We start from the raw sequence: 18,671 nt of genomic DNA on the forward strand, positions 1-18,671 counted from the left end.
GAGAATGATAAAGAGAAGCCACAGGTGTGGTAGGCCCTGGTGCTAAGAGGTGACACAGAAGAAATTCGTGCAAGTGAAGGAATCAGAATACGGTAGTGAGAGGGGAGGAAGGGACAGACTCACAGAAACAGAGATAAAAGACCGGGTAGCCTAATGGAGGAAGGTGGTAGAAGGAGCCTAGCGGTTCGATGGCTGTCCAGCTCCCTGTTCCAAAGAGATGCAGATTCTGTGAGAATTCTACAAGATTTCGCTGTAAAGAACCCTTGGTGCCACAATACTCAGATGCATAGCACTTTCATCCTTGTAATTGTTAGTTTACATTTCTGGCTCTCTACCAGACAGCTCTCAGCTCTGAGAGCAGAATTTAAGTCTGATTTTCATTCATATCCTCAGTGCCTCGCACGGAGTAAACACTCAAAAATATCTAATAAATTAATAAAAAACAGATTTAATTTAAAAATCAGACCCCCAGCTCTCCCATCCTTTCAACTTCGCCAGTCAAAGTAGAACAGACTTAATAACATCACAAGTTCCGTCATGCAGATGGGAATAAGAGGGGAAATGTTTTGGGGGAGAACTGAATAGGAGCAAAAGAATTTTAACAGTAGTCACTTAAGGCAGTGATTCTCAAACTTCAGTATGCATCAGAATCACTTGGAGGGCATGTTAGAATATTGAACCAGTAGATCAGCGGTGAGGACAAGAACGTTCAGCAAGTTCTCAGATACTGCTGATGCTTCCAGCCAACGACCTTATGCAGAAAACCACCGGCTTAAGAGTGTGGAAGGTAGGGAAAAGATAGAGAAAGAAATGGAGGACACCAGGAGAATTATAATTAGCCTCATAGATGAAAAGACATTAAGTTATAATTCTCTATCAGAAAAATTTATGAAGAGGCTGTAATTGGTAACTTAGAATTGATTGGTAAAGTTTAATTGGTATTGCTGTTTTAAGCAAGTACCGTTAAGATGACCATATGGCTACTTTGTGTGGGAGAGTGTTGATATTCTCATATAGCTCAGCGTTATAATTAATAGTGCTCCTTTTCTCTCTCAGGAGTGCCCCAATTGGGACAATAAATTATATGGCCATGTTACTTACTTATAAGAATGAAATATAGAATGTATGCAGCAGTGAGGGGTGCTGCTCCCTGGTCTATCTGGACAAGAGAATGAATGAGCTGGTGGAAAGGAGAAACAAAGATCTTTATCTGTTTAATGACCTTTCCAAAGGATCTTTGAAAAGTACTGAGTAGCAGATACTTACCAAGACACGGACAGTACTCTGAAAACCAGACAAAGCAATAATGAGTGCCAGACCTGGAATCAGGATGATTAATGGCTAGGTTTTTCTTAGCCCAGAAGAAAGGTACGCCTTTTGATGGCTAGGCCTTTTCAGGATACACTTAAAAGGAAGGAAAAAAAAAATGATACCCAGATATTGTGAGTCAGGACAGCTGAGAGAAAGTCAGGGAAGGATTTTTTTTTTTCCACAAATAGCCCAGGTATTCAAATGCCATGCCATTCATTGACCATACTTTGAAAAACATTTCAGTAAACATGGAAAAGTTCTGATGTGTTACTCTTCCTAGTTGCAATGACATTTTAAAAGCCTAACCTAAAGGAATAAATTTAAAATAGAAGAAATCCAGACATCAGTGTACACAGACGCCACTCTTCTCCACCTAGTGAAGCCCTCAGTAGTTCCAAGATCTCAATTCCATTCTTCCAGTACTAAAGCAGGAAAGCAAGCTGCAAGAAGTCATCACAGGAATAGTCCTCGGAATCAGAGCGTGTTAACTACCCTCTTCATGAAATTAGAAATAGCCTAGTACTATCAGCAAATCATGGTGGAAGAACTTGGAATTACTTCCATAAGCCCACCCCACCACCAACAAGCCCAAGTACATCAGGCACTGTCGATGGGGTGGGGAAATCCCCCAGAACTGTCATAGGAAATGTGATAGCACCATATAATCTGAAGTCACCTTGACTGCCACAACTTGAAATTTCCTTTATTCAGTAGAATTTACATAATCTTTAACCAAGTTTTCTGACTTGATTTCTTTTTTCTCAGTAATATAACATTTACATGACTCAATTTTGACATCTTAAGAAGGTCTGCATAAATATGCATTTTCCATTGAATTTATGATACAGCCATGCAGAGCATATCCTTGACATGTCACCTTCTTGGTTATACATTGACATTATTATGTTATTTACTATAAATTGCATCGACAGCATCTTAGGAGCACTGTGACAGCATTTTAGTTGCCATCAAAGTGAATATTGAAAGCGCATTTTGACAAAAATCACTGGGAGGAAAAAACATTTCCAAATTTCCAATTATAATTTTCAGAAAACCATTTAACTATTGAATGCTAGTTAGAAGTTCATTCTGTATCAGTGGCATATGAAGGACTGAACTTTACTGAGAAAGACTTCCTCAAAAAATATAGAAAGGAAATTTGTCTGTCTCAGGAACCAGAACAGAGTCCAGAACCTCCTGCTCTTATCCTCAAGTGCAAGGGAATATGATCGTCTCCCTCCTCACAGGTTTTGCTAGATGATTGTATCAAAAGGGATAATCCATATTGTAACAGGTATTTCGCAGGTTGCATTTTCAAATATGCATTTTAGTAGGGAGTTAAGCAGCATAGACCTCCTCAAGGGTAAAGTTCTTCTATTTTCTTAATTTTGCAGTAAGCCAGCCATCTTTTCAATTCTAGTTATTTATTTTGAACACAGTTTTCGGGCTTAGCTTGTTAGTATTCCCTCTTGACTTATTTATAAATTGCCCAAGCATCACATGCTACTAAGTATTTTTGGCAGTAGAGAGAAAGAGAAAAAGGTAAAATAATAATAACTAGTATTCATGGAGCTATGTACCAAGCACTGTACTAACCAAATACATTGCATGCAAATGTGATTTATTCATAGCAAGAATCTTAAGGAGAAATGCAATTATTCACACTCTGTAGATGGGGAAACTGAGACTTGGAAAGAAGAAACCTCTACAGGCACATGTGCACTTAAAGGCATATGGCTAGTAAGTAGTGGATTTGGGATTTGAAAAACTCTGGCTCCAGTGCTCATGCTATCATTCTTACTTGAAAGAAGAGAAAGTGAGAAAGTAGGTCCAGAAGCATGTGTGTGGTTGGGAGTGGTCGGGAACATCCACAACTGCTTCCAGCCAATGCACGAAGTTGCCATTTTCCTTCCCAGTTGGGAGGCTGGTGGAAGGGGAAGGTCTCTGACACACAACAATGATGGGTGAAGCCAGAATGGGATTTACCAGAACATTTCTGAGAAAGATTACTGGGGGTCAACACCTGAGGTATATATCCAGTACAGGTCGTCAGAGTAAGGGAATACAAGGTTCCTATCTGAAGCCTAGTAAATGGTCTGAGAGCCAGGAAATTGTGGACAGCTGGGCAAGAGTCCCTCTGAATAAATATCAGAAAGAGACAGCAGCAGCTGGGCCTCACAAGTTGTTCAGTTAGTAAAATTATGCAGATCCTTTTAATGCTCGATTATGGCAGCTGTATTAACCTATGCAGTTGGATAAGATGTGGTTTTAGCACCAAACTCTTATTTTCTGTCAGTTAAAATATTTGTCAGGATCTTCCGTCCACAGTGAAATGCTGTCAAGTAGCATCTTGGTTAAGTTCTAAACATAAATGACTTCTTTCCTAAGAACGTCATTTGCGAGCCATCAAGGGAAGGGACTGTGAAAAAGCATTTGACCTGAACCTATTTAGGACAACACTTATGTAAACTTCTTTATTATTCAATTATCCAATACTAGGATGTAAATGAACTTCCTCAAAACATTCAATCCACTCAGTATTGTCTTAAGATAGCTGATATGCTATCATACTATCAGCCAGCCTTCAAGTCAGATTATCCCAAACATTTACTTACTAAGTACTACTCCTGAAAGAATCACTCATTTGGATTATTTTTCAATTATAAACTTAAAGGTTTTCAATAAAACAAGTGATTTTCAAGAGACTTTTAAATAAATGAGTTTGTTAGCTGTGTTCAAATCAGCTCTAGACGTGGGACCTGGGTGATTTTCAATTTAAGAAAAGTGCTACCAATTCATTGCCTAGACAGTTTAGAAAAAAATGGCATTGCTTAAATAATTAACTTGAACACAGCTGCCACTTCAATTTCTGAATCTGTTGCTAGAAATTATTCTTGGTGATTTAGCTTTACATTTGGTCATTTATAATATGGAATGTATAAGATTCTCTTTCATATAAGTGTGTATATGTATATATGTATGTATGTATATACGTATACATATAAAAGAAAAGAAAAATATATGTGCACATATTTATTTGGTCATAGTTTGATGGCTGTAATAGATTATTAGCTATATTAACAGGTCAGTCCAAATAAAAGTAATATATACAAATATGTGGTTAAAGATCATAGAAAGGTTTACAAGGAAGAACTATAAGCCTCTGTCTCAACCTTCCCCTTTCATTCATAATCAACCCATACCCTCTATAAACTTTTTATACACTTTTTTTTTCTGTTTTAGTTTTAGTTCTTTGGGTGACTAAATTATCTTTTCCAAATAATGTTTCTGTGTTTAAATTTTATTGTGCAATTGACTTTATAAATTAGCTATTGACTGCCTAATAGGATAGATAAGGAAGGTCTCCCTTATACCTCCTCATCTACTTTTACTATTATCGTTTAATCACTACTCTGATTGGTCAACTATGCAAATTCAAGTCATGTATTTAAACCTACATTTCTTATCACACAAAAAATAAACAATGTCTCTTGACTTCACATTATGTAAGCTGATGACAACTGTAAGGATCAGGTTGCAACTGATAATTGATAAGGACCTAGTTCTCTCCCTATCCAAGAAAAGTGCTAAAATGCCATTTCCTACTCTATAGGTCCAATGTTATGACTCCTGTGCCCCACAAAGGAGAAGTTTTTATCATGAAATTTAAATGGATTATCATTTTTTATGGCTTTACTGTATCTAGAATATTTTTCTAGGCTTTCAATTATTACATATTTTTTGAATCTCCTTTTAATCTCTGTACCACTCTCTCAAAAAATCTTCTGATCTGCCACTGGTTTTCTTTGTACTTAACTAACTCATCTCATTATTTCCTAGATGCCTTAGAGTCCTTTTCAAATTCTAACATTTTTGACAACTCTTTTGAGGTATAATTGACATACAATTAGCTTCTGATTTTGAAGTACCTTGGATTTAAAATAGGTGTTCTAAATTTAGAGAAGAGTTGTAAAAATAGTAGTGTTCCCCTGTATCCTTCACATGGAATCTCCTAATGTTAGCCTTGTTGAACAATCAATGATAAGAAATTAACATTGATACAATACTATTTACCAAACTGGAGACTCTGAGTGTCAACACTTTTCCCTTTTTCTATTTCGGGATCCCATCTAGGATCCTGCATAGCCTTTAATTGTCATAATTCTCCTCTAATCTGTAATACTTCCTGAGATTTTCCCTGTCTTTTATGTCTTTGACACATTTTAAGAGTAATTGTCAGATATTTTGTAGAAAGTTCCTAAATTTTAAGTTTGTCTGATATATCTTTATAATTAGAATGAGGATATGGGTTTTTGAGATGACTATAATAGAGATGATAGTCTCTTTTCAGTGCACAATTTCAGGGAGTTCATGATGTAGATATATGTTATTATTAATAATGTTAAACTTGGTCATTTGGTTTAGGTGATGTCTGCCATTTTTTTTCATTATAAAGTTACTTTTTCATCCTTGACAAATAGTATTTAGTGGTGATACTTTGAGACAATGCAAATATCTTGTTTCTACTTAAATGTTTGCCCCACTGATTCTTTAAAAAAAAAGTCTTATCCATATCTAAATACCATAATCTTCAACTCATATGTTGGCACGCTTGGTAATTCAAGTACTTCCCTGCTCCTCAACTAGAGATAGATTATTCAGGCTCTCTTCTCCGGCTGCAATCTGTTTTCACTATTGTTCTAAGAGCAAAAGTGTTTGTTTTCCTTCTCCCCAGATTAAGCCTCCTGTTCCAAAGAGCAGATAGAGGAAAAGTGTCCTGATGGAATTTAATGCCCCTCCTACAGCGGCACTCTTCCCTATCCAATTTTTCACCATGAGAGAGACTTCTCAGGATTCTCCAAATCTTTGTTGTGAGGGCCTTGCAGGGTTCATGGAGGAAAAACATGCAAAGAATGCAGATTTCATTTCTCCTGTGATTTGTTCTCTAGTTCTAATATTTCTTCTCATTACCTTGGGGCTCACTCATATTCATATTATATTCCAATCTGTAGACATTTAAGAATGAAGAAATAGAAATGTTTATTGCAAACTCTGTCTGTGGAGAAGGGGCTTGTAGATGGCAGTCCCCACTTGAGCATGAGCATGAGCATGAGGGGCCTCAGATTGCACTTTATGCTGATTGAATCCTACATAGACAAAATGAAAAGGGTTTGTCGCTCATTTGCTAGAAGGAGAATTGGAATGATGACTTCTTCATACAGACTCTAATCTTGTTTTCCACCTCCACAGTATCACCTCTCCAGAATTCAGAGCTTCTCCGAGATTCTACCAGGCAGATTACCTCCTTTTTAATCAACATACACCTGAACATATTCTAAATTGTGGCTTTCTCGGTACTATTTCATCTGTCAGCTCCTATATGCATTTTTTGTATGTTTGTATGTCTTCTAAAACATTTTTTTTATCATTCTTGTGATTTCTTAGGAAAGAAAAGTGTTAAATACAATCAATCAATCATCTTGAACCAAAGCTAAAAATTTCACTTCTGATTAACTTTAAAAACTTCTATTTTCAAGGGTGAATTTTAATCATAAATATAGTAATTGTGGATGTTACTCATTAAATCATACATTTTAGAAGTTCTTTGCCCTTTTTTCTTTTAGCCTGTACCATAAATGGCGTTCACCAGAAACGTGTATAATGTGAAGGACTTTGAAATATGAAGCAAAGCATACAGTTTCCTTTGGAAACTGTTATGTTATAAATGCTTTTTTCTTTTCACAAGTTTGCATAAGTAGGCAGTGAGACAGAGTGAAAAAAGCAATGAGCTTAAAGTCAGTAGACTTAGATTCTAATATCTACCTCAATCTGTATTTCAGTCTTCATATATTGGGCGGTTTGCCATGATAATTATTAAGGTCATTTTCACTTCTAAAATTTATTATTTTAAGTCATTGATCTCTTTATTTTGTTGTCTTCAATGATGTTCTGGATCCTTGAAGACAATTCAGTTTCATTGGTCAAAGTTTTTAATTATGGTCACCTAATTTACATAGCAAACACAGTGTTAACTTTCTGAACATTATGCATTTCCTCCTCTATTGGACAGTTTAACCATAATGCCTTCCACTTCCACAGTTGTTTTCTAAGAAAACTCTTAATGTATGTACAAATTTAACACAGAATGATGGAGTAACTTCAAGTAGTTCTTTACCTCTAGGAAGCCACATACTGTACTACAAGATCCCACCACTTAGGAAGTGGACCAGGGAATAGCAACAGACCAAAGAAAAGCAAATCTACAGGTTGGCCAGCACTAAAGCTCTAACCAGGTATGCATAACAGTAATTAGAAAACTTATACAAATTCCTCTCTTAGGAACATGAGCTATAGGAGATGAAGAGTTGGTAACAGGAGCAGGAGATGGAAATATGCACAATATGGGAGGTCATGAGGCTTTAGGGGTCAGAATGGGCTGCATGTAAAAAGATGATTATGTTTATGTTAAAAGTAAGTTGAAACAAATAAATAAAAGGTGTTCAAAAGTGAAGCAAATGATTATAGTAGAAGCAGAAACAAGGAAGAGTGTAGACTTCAGTGGCAGGAAATGGAGGGTCTCCTGCTGAGGACTAAAGTTTAACTGGATTTTCCTAGATCTTAAATTACTTTCTCATCTCTATGATCTCTAGCCTATTTCTGGATTTCTGTTACACTACTCTCATCCTCATTCTTATGTACAATAACCGCAATCTTACTATTTGAGGTAACCTTTATGAATCTCTATTTCTAGTCACCAAAATAACAGCACATTTCCCCAAGTAGACCATAAACTTCCCAAGTGTGCAATGGTGTCTTCCTTGTACCCACCCCAACACCTGGGGTGTAAACACCAGGGCTTCTTGACATGCTCTTCCAAGGGTTCCAGAGTCTGGGGGGCGGGGGGAGTGAAGCTCCCATCTGGAGACCAGAGAAGAAGTGCATGGTCCTGCACTCTTTCATGCTACTATCAAGTACCAAAATATTTGTTCTTGCTATACACACTACAAGAGTAACTGGAATTAACTTAAAGCACGAACTGTGACAGGCCATAACTTCTTCCATTGGTTATCACAAAACCACTGTACTCTGAGACATTCTAAAGTATCCCTGTGGTGAATCAACAGAAATCTATAAATCTAGTTAAGATGCTTGGATTTGTCTTCCCTCAGAGAACAGCAACACAAGACAGGCTTCAGCCTGAGGTCATCATGCATTCGATTCATGGTATTTTTCTTGCTAGGTTATATAAGCTAAGAGTGAATAGTCTGAAAATTTCTTACATAGAAGTAATGCAAAATAGAAAAGGAAATGTTTAGATTGGGAAAGGAAGGGAAATGAGAAATAGAAAAAGAACTTTTAGTGTAATTGTGTGATGTCAAAATGTTTATAATAAATTACTTTTATAACATTTTATGATCTTTGGCTTAAACATAAAAGTTTTGTCTTTAATATTGCTTTGAAACATACTACTAATGCCAGTGAAACTGAATTATCTACATATCTAAGTCTATTTTGCTTTAGTATATGAATATTTTACATATTAAAACACTGTTTTATTATTAATCACAAGTCAAAGCTCATGAATATAGTCATAAGTTTTGCTTATTTTCTCAATATTCCATATGTGTAATAAGAAAATTAAATAGACTACATAGTTTCAAAGTAAAACAAAAACTCCTAATAAACATCAATGTTTGATTAATATTTGCATTTAGAATTCAGGACTAATTTCTAGTTTCCAAAGAGATGAGTGAGGATATTTCTTTTTACAACCCACTAATAAATAAATACCACCTGCTTCTTCAACAATAAGGTCGTGGAGTATATAAACCATCTTCGTCTCCACTATTATTAAGAAGATAAAAATATGGTGCTTGAATATATATTCATAAATTAATATAAATTTTCAGCTGCTCCAAAAATTTGTTTTGATAGTGATAGCTTGACTATAACATGATTTACTCCCTAAGAATATAGCCTTTTCCTCAGACCTTGAAATTGAGAACAGTTCGCTATGAATGAAGAACACTCCCCAGGAGGAAAGTGGGAATGACATTGATTGAACTGCTACACGGCAAACATCAGGCGGCTTTTTCACACTCTGTATGGGGAGTTTCCAAAATAATATTGTGACATCGTTCCTTGGGAGAAAAGAAATTGAAAGTCATACTTACTATATTTAAGTTTAGATGTTATATTTTGGTACTACTTGAAGTGAGTAAATTAGTGACAAATCTGTACTCATTCATAAGATCCAGCTACAAAAAAAAGCATCAATTCAGAATATTACTAAGTTTAGACTGCATAAATCAAATTTAAAAGATGAGCCAATAATAGATACTTTCTTCTTTAAAAAGATTTTTTTCAATAAAACTTCCATTTCTAACATAATTTTGAGGGAGATGAACCCTCTTTCAGATAATAAGACCAAAGGGTAAGTAATAATATATGATCCTCATCAGGAATTGAGGCACCAGTTGTTGGCACACTCTTTCTGTTCAGGTGAAATTCTGGCATATACAAGCCAAGCCATTGGAGTTCTGGTGTCTAGTGCTCTAGAGAGGTAGCAAATCTAGTCAAGTCATGATCCCAAGAAGGGCCAATAATACACCAGCCACTCCTCTCTTGAGGACAGCATGAGGCAATCCTGCTTTTAATCAAGGGTGAGGAACTGTGTGGGAACAAAGGATTAGTGCAAGTCTTTCTCTCTCCATAGCATCCAATACACCCCCCTCCCATCTTTTTTAAATCAATCATATAAATGAGATAAGGTAAGTTAAAATAGAATCTTTCCTAGTACTCTTAAATCTTGAGCCAAATTAAAGGGACCACATAGAGCAACAATTTCTGAAACATTACTCACAACCATCCTATATGGTAGGTAAACTGATGAAAATACTGAAATAACTTATACAAGAGGACACTTTCAGTAAATGGCAAGGAAGAGACCCTCAGCAATCTATCTCCAAAGTTCCTGTTCTAACCTACTGAGCTTCAGTGCCACAGAGTTGGCTATAAGTATGGTGAGACTACAGAGAGGGATCAAATTTTTACCTCCTCCTGCAATTCCACTGAGTTCTTCGTGGGATGCTTCTCTTGACTTTAAAATATTGAGCTTGATCTGGATGTCCTGCTGTGTTTTACACACACACAAATACATATATACACACACAAATTCATATACACACACACACACACACACATATAAATATATTCTATTGGGGTTCAGGGTGGGCCATCCCCAAAATATGCCACAATGGCATATTATTTTAATCAAAGTTATTTAAGAAATGGCCAATGCAAAAGGGACACTCTGACCCTCTTTTCTGTCTCCCTGAAAGCAAGAAATAAATCTCTTATGTGAAAAGTGCACTCCAAGCATCTAGAAGTTGGACTCCCTAATCACCAGAAAGGGAATTTGGGCCAAGAAGCCTATAAAAAAAAATCCTATTACTTCTTTAATTTACTACCCCAAGACCAATCTCTATTTAGATTCTTCACTAACTGAGCATCTAAAATCGAAATTTCTTTGTCCTGTCAAATACAAAAAAAAAAAAAAAAAAAAATTTTTTTTTGGTCTAACAAGTATAAAGATTGCTTGTTTTAGCTACTTCAGAGGTCCTGTTTCTATGATATCTCTGTACAAATGAATTAAAATTTGTTTCTTTTCCTCCTGTTAATCTATCTTATGTCAAAACAACGTAGAAGATGCTATAGCAATGATAATTACTGTTAATGATAAATAGTATAAAAATGTCACTGTAATTGTAACATTTATTACACACTTAGTATGTGCAAAGAAGTATGCTAAAGTGATTTGTAAGCATCACCTCACTGAACGTCCTGAGATAAGTGCTGTTATTATTATGAATGCCCCGTTTTGCTGATGAGCAATGGGAGGTTTGAGGAAGTTCAGGTTACCCAGAAAGTAAAGGGCAGACTGCAAGATAAAACTCAATCCGAGGCCTGAAATATCAATCACTGTGTTGTCCTGCCAACCAGAGGGACACTCAGAGTCCTGGGGAAGCCTAGAGCAGGGACACTTAGCCTCACAAGTGTTCAGGAAAGGTTTTCTGGTAAGAAGATGTTCCAGAAAGGAGGAAAAGAGAGCAAGAGTGTGGAAGCAGGACATAGTCCCAGAGGTGTCTCATTCCGCATTCTTCATTCCATGAACCACGAAGTGGCTGGTGGGCTGAATGAGGCTGGAGGCCCCATTGGGTCAGAGGGTAATTTGGATACTTGACCTCCTTCTTGTGGACCACCAAGAGCCTTTAAAATATTTTTAACAGGGGAGCAAATGACAGACTTGCATTAAGGGAGATCTGCTTAATAGCTGTGTGTTTGTGGGGAATGATTTGAAGTGGGTAAGACTGAAAGGGTAGTGGAGAGTGGAATTGGGGCAGCAGTAGAAGATGGCGCTTTTAACTTTCATGTGTGCAACCTCACATAATAAGTGCTAAGGATGTGTTGAAGCGCTATTCTCCTCCACCAGATAACTCAGCCCTTAATACGTAACCCCACTAATTTGAATATCATGTGTTTCTTCCCCTCTGCCCCCAGTCAGCGTATCTTACATCCAGCATAGGGACTAGGTTATTCATTAAAATAAGGAAAATAGATTTGTCTTTTATCATATTTCAGGATCAAGGAGAGAGGAAGACAGTCCACATGCCCAGTGCCCCAGTCTGTTATCTCAATGCTAGTTCCTTCCTCCTCTACAAGAAACAAAGCTCATACTCTTACATGCACAGGGATGCTAGATGAATGACTAACAATATGAGAGTGAGTTGGAAACAAAGTGCTAGATAAATACAAATGGTTACATAAAATTCTGCACGTTAAATATTTATATTTACCATCCCTTTTGATCATTCAAGTTGTGGCTTAAAAGATTAGCAGAAAAATGAAAAAACTTATGTCTTTAATCAGTATGTGAACACCGTAACAGAGGCTTTGAAATTAAAAACACAGAAATGCTGCAACAAGAGAGTATCCTTTTACTGTTGAAATTCTAAACCTGCTTAAACATTAATAGTGTCTCAAGACTGCTATTAAAGTTAAAATAAAACTTGTAAAGAAAAACTATCTTTTATACATATATTTCTGTTTCCTTTCATTTATGACAATCAAGCTTCCATTAGCAGTGTAAGAATGCACACTCAAGAGTGAATTCTTCCCAGTTTTGTTTTTTAAAATATCAGCTTTGCCTGAAATAACTAAGTATATTTTTTCACTCCTATTTATATGACAACCATATAAAAATTATTTGAAGCTATTAATTTGTATAAATATAATTCTACCTAAGTACACATGGATTTTTCATGACTAAAAATATTTTTAATAGAAAAAGGTAACCATCATAATTATTTCATTTTAGATAAGTGGGATGTTTTAATGTATATATTTATTGTTTGTCTTAAATTATTATTCCTATTTCTTATAGGTGACTCCTTCTACTAAGTTTCTTTAATGTTTTATGTCACTGGATAATAACCATGCCAAATAAAATATCTACTAGTTTAATAATTCCATGTGGTTAACAATATAGATTATAACAGTAAACTTGTTTGCTTCTGAGACCAAACATCCAGATGATGGGCTGAATTTTTCTTTCTCTAGTTAAAATGTTACTACTTGCTGTATGCACAACACACTCACCAGCTCCAAATCAGGGACGGATGGTCCCACTGAATAATTATGAATAAATAAACTGAGCCTGGTATCAGTGAAGTGCCAGGTAAAATCTCCCTGACTTTTTCTTTGTGTTCATTACAACCTGTCAATCCCACGAAGTACATGGGATTCTAGGTACATGGGATTTCAGAATCTAAAATCTACTAAGTGTGGCTTTAGAGTGAATCTGAATCTGAAGCAAAGCAGGTAAATCCCTTGCAAGTGTGGCAACTAAAAGTCACTAGAAAGAATGGATTATTTACTGAGAAAAGGAGCAGGGAGGAAATCAAGGAAAGTAATCAAATAACTGGAAAAATTCCACAGGACCAAGGGTACACAGAGCAACTGGAAAAGTCATGCAGGTAGGAAAGTGAAAAAATGTCAGACACACTAACAGGGCAATACTTCTTTAGAGACAAATACTTAATCCAGCTGGCAGCACCTGGGGCAAAACATTCAGAGGGCTGGGACGTACTGGATAGTTTTCTTAGGTAAATGCATAGCAAATTTAATATTTAACCCATATGGATGTCTAAAAGGCAAAAAAAAAAAAAAAAAACCCTCAAAAGGTGACTCATTTAGTGTCATCTTAGCTCAGAAATTATAAAAATCACAGTAAAACCAACTAATTCATCAAAACATTCTCATTAAAAAGGCTGAAAATATCCTGAAATTTTACTCAAAGTTTTCATAGGCATTATTATTTTTTTCTACAGCCCTCATGAAAAGATTTCTTTTACTACCTGTTTAAAAACCTCATAAGCAATGGTAAGGGAAAATTCAAGTTTATTTTGCTCCTCCTATGCCAGAAACTGTTCAAGATACTTATGTTATCTCATTTAAGAGCTCTCACATTATAACTAGGAGGAGACTGTGTCTCTCACCCCATTGAAGCGGGGAGAAGATATTTTTCAATAGTTTGTGGTGCAAGAAGACTCGAGGCCATAATTACCACAGACACTTTTTATTTGGTGATAGACAGCTCATACTTATTATCTGTTTCAGTCATAGCTCATTCTCTTGCTGTGTTTAACTGTGTCACTCCTCATGGATTTGGCAAGATGATGCAAAACTAAGTAATGTCATTAATCTCAATCCACCACCAGTTACTTCAACCTAATTTATTATGTACATATTCCCAACCGTTTGGCTGATAGGAAATGATAGCCTAAACGCTGCGAAAACAAGAGTAGGAAGTTAGTTAACAGTGTACAGTTTGCAAGGCTTCAGACCACAGAGGCTATATAAATACAGAGAAATCTCTCTCATCAGTTAACTGACCCAGATCACACACTTATTTGTGAAGTTCGAAGACATCTTATCCTTTGCCACTCAAGTTGAATGAGTAGGCTATGAACACTCTTCCCTTACCACATACATTTCTTTGCTATGATAAAAACAGCCTAAGTTTTCTGCATATTTGAGAGAATGAACTTTACCCAGAGATGAGAAAAGTGAATCAGAAACCAGGATTCATTGACCTTACTTTTCAACTATGCCAATCATGAAATATGGGTAGAGAGTCATTCATCATTCTGCATTCTTGTTTATTTAATTGTAAAATATGAACAGTGACACTTCACCATTATGATGAGAAGCAAATTCCTACTTATATTTATACCACATGTTGATTTTTTTACCGAGACAGATTCTGCATAGATTGTTCCTTAAGTAAAAGGATAGGAAAACAGTTATGGAAGCCACATAATTAGAGAGAGCTGCTCCCAAGTATTGCACCTCATAAAATTCAAAAGCATCTCTCTATAAGTCACATGGTGCTGGAAATCGCTCACCTCTACCCCCCAAGTTCCTTGCGTTAATATCAGAGGTCCATTTTATTCCTGTTGTCTATAATATGAATTTCTTTCCTTCAGTCACGCAGCTCAGAAAGTATAGAGACACATCTCAGAACACTTCCTTCTGTTTAATGCTTTGGAGAGACTTTCTCCCCTTAGGTTGCTAAATAGGCATTGTTTTTTTTGAGGAGAGTCTGAGAATAAGTTCAAGGTTTACTGACCGCAGAGGCTTTGGTTTTAAGGGAAATGCCAATTCTAATCTGAGGAGGTGTTTTCTCTTGTCTTTTTTGTTTAGAAAAATACCTCGGTGTACCTCTTTGAGCACAAAAGGTAACTAACTGCCATTTTTATACCTTCACTATTGCCCAAGGTGTGATTTGGAGAGACACTAATAAAAAAAAGAACAAATATTCTACATAACTAAAAAGAAAATGTGAATTTCTTGAAATAGCTTCAAAGAAAGAGGATACTGAGAAAACAAAACTAGGTCCAGCAATGGAGGTAGGACAGGGGCATCCAGATGGACTTGACAAGTGAAAAAAACAAAAAAAAGAGAAGTTTCTAGGAACAGCGATAAGTGATCATTATGTTTTTTCATAGGCTCTCTGCAGTGATTAAAATGTCAATAAAGGACAGCCAGGTGTGACAATCACGGGATGATACCACAGAAAACTGAAGGAAGAGGGATGACGTCCAACATGAGATGAAGCCAATTAGGGAAAAAGGACAGCAGGGGCAGATGAGCAGAGTGGCAGCTCAAGAGAAGAGGACTGTCACTGACTGACATAAATGAAAGGTAATCTCTACTCCCCATGACCTGGGGTTCATCAAACACACTGAGTAGGGAAGCAGTGGACTTCCCCAGATAAGCAGTATGGATGTCATTTTTTTTTTTTTTTTTGCTTTTAAAACAAAGGCAGTCTGAGAATACTAGAGGATAGAGAAATATCAGAAGAACTCAATGTGATACCATTCAGCCATAGTTTATGGTTTATTTCTCCAGCAGCCATGATATTGTAAATATCCACATGGATGCAATAGAACATCTTGGTGGAAAACTTTATTATAGCTGCATATATTGGTATGAACAATAAATCGAGTTCATGGGCTGTTTAAGAGAATTGCTTTGAATATTATTAAACTTTCATTGCATTCCCCTTTTTGGCCAGATTATTATCCTCCAAAAAAATTTGGGATTCTTAAGTAGATGGTGGTTATACTAATAAATCCTATGTATAATTATAACCATAAAATTATTTGTTCTAATTTAATAAATTTGGAATGTGTGATAATTATAAGAGGGAATGAGCTAGTTTATATTTTTCATATCAATATTAAAGAGTCACTAAGAAATTAGTTGCAAAATGCATAGATAAGCAAATTTCATTTCTTAAGAAATAATTTAAAACATGTAGGTATCTTTGCATATGCAAATAACTCACTAGCATGGGGAGTTGAAGCTGATGGCTTAATGTAGTGATTACACTGGGTTGATAGTGTACCCCCAAAATTCATGTCCCCCTGGATCCTTAGAAAGTGACCTTACCTGAGGTAGTGTCATTGCACATGTAGTTAGTTAAGATGTGATCATATTGGATGAGCATGGACCCCAGTCCAGTGACTCATGTCCTTATAAGAAGAGAGATGATGGAAATTTGGACACAGAGAGACACAAAGAGAGAACACCATATGAAGACAAAAGCAGACATTGAGGTGGTACATTTACAAGACAAGGAATGCTAAGGATTGCCAGCAACTACCAGAACCTAAGGGAGAAGCACGGAAAAGATTCTCTGTCAGATCCTCCAGAAGGAACTCACCCTGCCAACACCTTGATTTCAGACTTGTAGCCTCTAGTACTGTGAGGGAACAAATTTCTGTTGCTTTAAGCAAAAGTTTGTACTACTTTGTAAGTAGAGACCTAGGAAATAATAATATATTGGTCACATATCACGTCAAACTGAAAATAAATAAGAACATTTAATATGGACATATTTTATTAAGCTAATTTGAATAATTGTGTGAATTTGAAACGAACTAACCTTCCTTTATTTAAATAGATTTTGCGATTTCATTTTTTCCAGTCATTCAGACCAGTGTTCTGTCAATTATCCATGTTAGTAAGGCTCTATTAATATTTTCAGCTTTGAAACATCCCTTTTTCTAGTGAAGTGATCCCTGTCATTTCAACTCTTGCCTCCTGACTTTCAGATGAACTCCTGTGTAATAGAGATTTAGAAATCAAGAAAGCAGGAGGCTACTTATCTTTCTAAGACTATCTCATTTCTAGTTTAGTCATAATGAAAGTCATCCTTTAACTCCCTTCTTCAGTAACCAAATGAGTCTCTCAGAACAATAGCATTTGCATCTGGTTTTCAAATTGTCCACTCACTACATCTAACTAGATGGCCTGGAAGTGGATAGATTGTTCCCTGGTGATGTTCAGTCACTTGCTTTCCCTGTGAAGCTGACTGAATTTAAAAAGTGTTGCTAAGCAGCTCCTTTTCAGTGAACTCTTTAAGAAGGCAAAGGAAAAGGATAATTTACTGACTTATGTTTTTTTAATTTTTTCCTGAGACCGTCAGGGTAAAAGAGGAAGTTATGTAATTCCTGAAAACTAAATTAGTGAAAAAAAATTATTAGTACTGGTGTTATCTAGCTGTACTTTCCTCCTTCCTCACATTATGGCATGCACAGAAGACAGTCCTGTTCATACAGCACATTGGGTTTACCAGAAAAGTTTGCAGCTGATCCATTCACACTCAGTGGTGCACAACGAATCACAACATAAGTAGTACAAATAATAAGTACTGATTAGGCCATTTGATTTAAAATACTGGAGAACACACTGTTTTTGTGTGTGTATGCATGAATTTACTGTAGGTTTATTTAAATCTCTCAAAGAAAATAACAAAACTAAAAGAAAACCCTCCTTACTTAAATTCAACATTTGCTTATTTAGTAGCATCATCTGAATATCCATGAATGACATATATCAAATATGAATATCTTGATATAAGTTTTTACACTATTCTCTCTTTTAGCTTACTGCATTCCATCATACTCAGAAAAAGACACACACACACACACACACACACACACACACACACACACATTCTAAGAGAGGATAATACATAAGATCTTTCTCTTCTGCACATTTGATGCAGAATAAAGTGGCAAATCCATTGCAAGATTTCAAATCTTTCATAATGGTAATAATAGGCTCTAAGTCAATCTCACATCAAAATCATAAACTGTGATAATGCTGGGGCCTTAAGTGATTTAGTCATTCCATCATCTGTCCCCTAACTCCATCTCCAGATTAAGACCATGGTAAGGGAAGAATCTGAGGTCAATATAAACCAAGTCTGTGAACTAAGACTGTTAGTTTTCCTCTAAGAAGGAATTTTGCATCAGGCCTGAGTTATGTGCAGAAGCAAAACTGGGTGTCAAAGTTAGAAAGGGCAGCATTAAATGTTTCTTATCAAATTTATTTGCTTTTAGTTTTCCAAGAACTGTAAACTCTGGCTATCTTCCATGTTCTCAGGGCCCCTGGGTAGACAGACACAGCTTGATGATTTCAGAGCAGACATAGGCCAAGAAATCATGGCACTCTGTATGCTGAGCTCAAACAAATGATATTTATATGCAAATCCAGATTTGAAGAGAAAATGTATTTCTTTATGTTTCAAATACTGTAATAGATAGAAAGCAAAAATAAAAACCTGTTACAAAGTTTTAAAAAATTATGAATCTTGACAATGAAGTAGCCAACATAGAAATGACCCAACACAGCTATAAAATGCACATTCCAAACACTTGTGCTAAAAATTAGGTGATTTAATTTATTCTGTTTTTATTATATGCAAAGTGTCTATCATCTTTCTATTT

General features: G+C 36.0%; 1 long non-coding RNA gene across 1 annotated transcript in view; it reads left to right on the forward strand.

Moving 5' to 3' along the window:
* The window catches only part of LOC116664868, an 89,504-nt gene that overhangs the window by 61,278 nt on the left and 9,555 nt on the right, over positions 1 to 18,671 (forward strand). Inside the window, exon 8 of the long non-coding RNA XR_004321364.1 lies at positions 15,381 to 15,576. This is a non-coding gene — a long non-coding RNA (uncharacterized LOC116664868). The remainder of the gene's footprint in view (positions 1 to 15,380; positions 15,577 to 18,671) is intronic.

This window comes from Camelus ferus, chromosome 7 (genome assembly GCF_009834535.1).
Source record: "Camelus ferus isolate YT-003-E chromosome 7, BCGSAC_Cfer_1.0, whole genome shotgun sequence".
Classification (NCBI taxonomy): Eukaryota; Metazoa; Chordata; class Mammalia; order Artiodactyla; family Camelidae; genus Camelus; species Camelus ferus.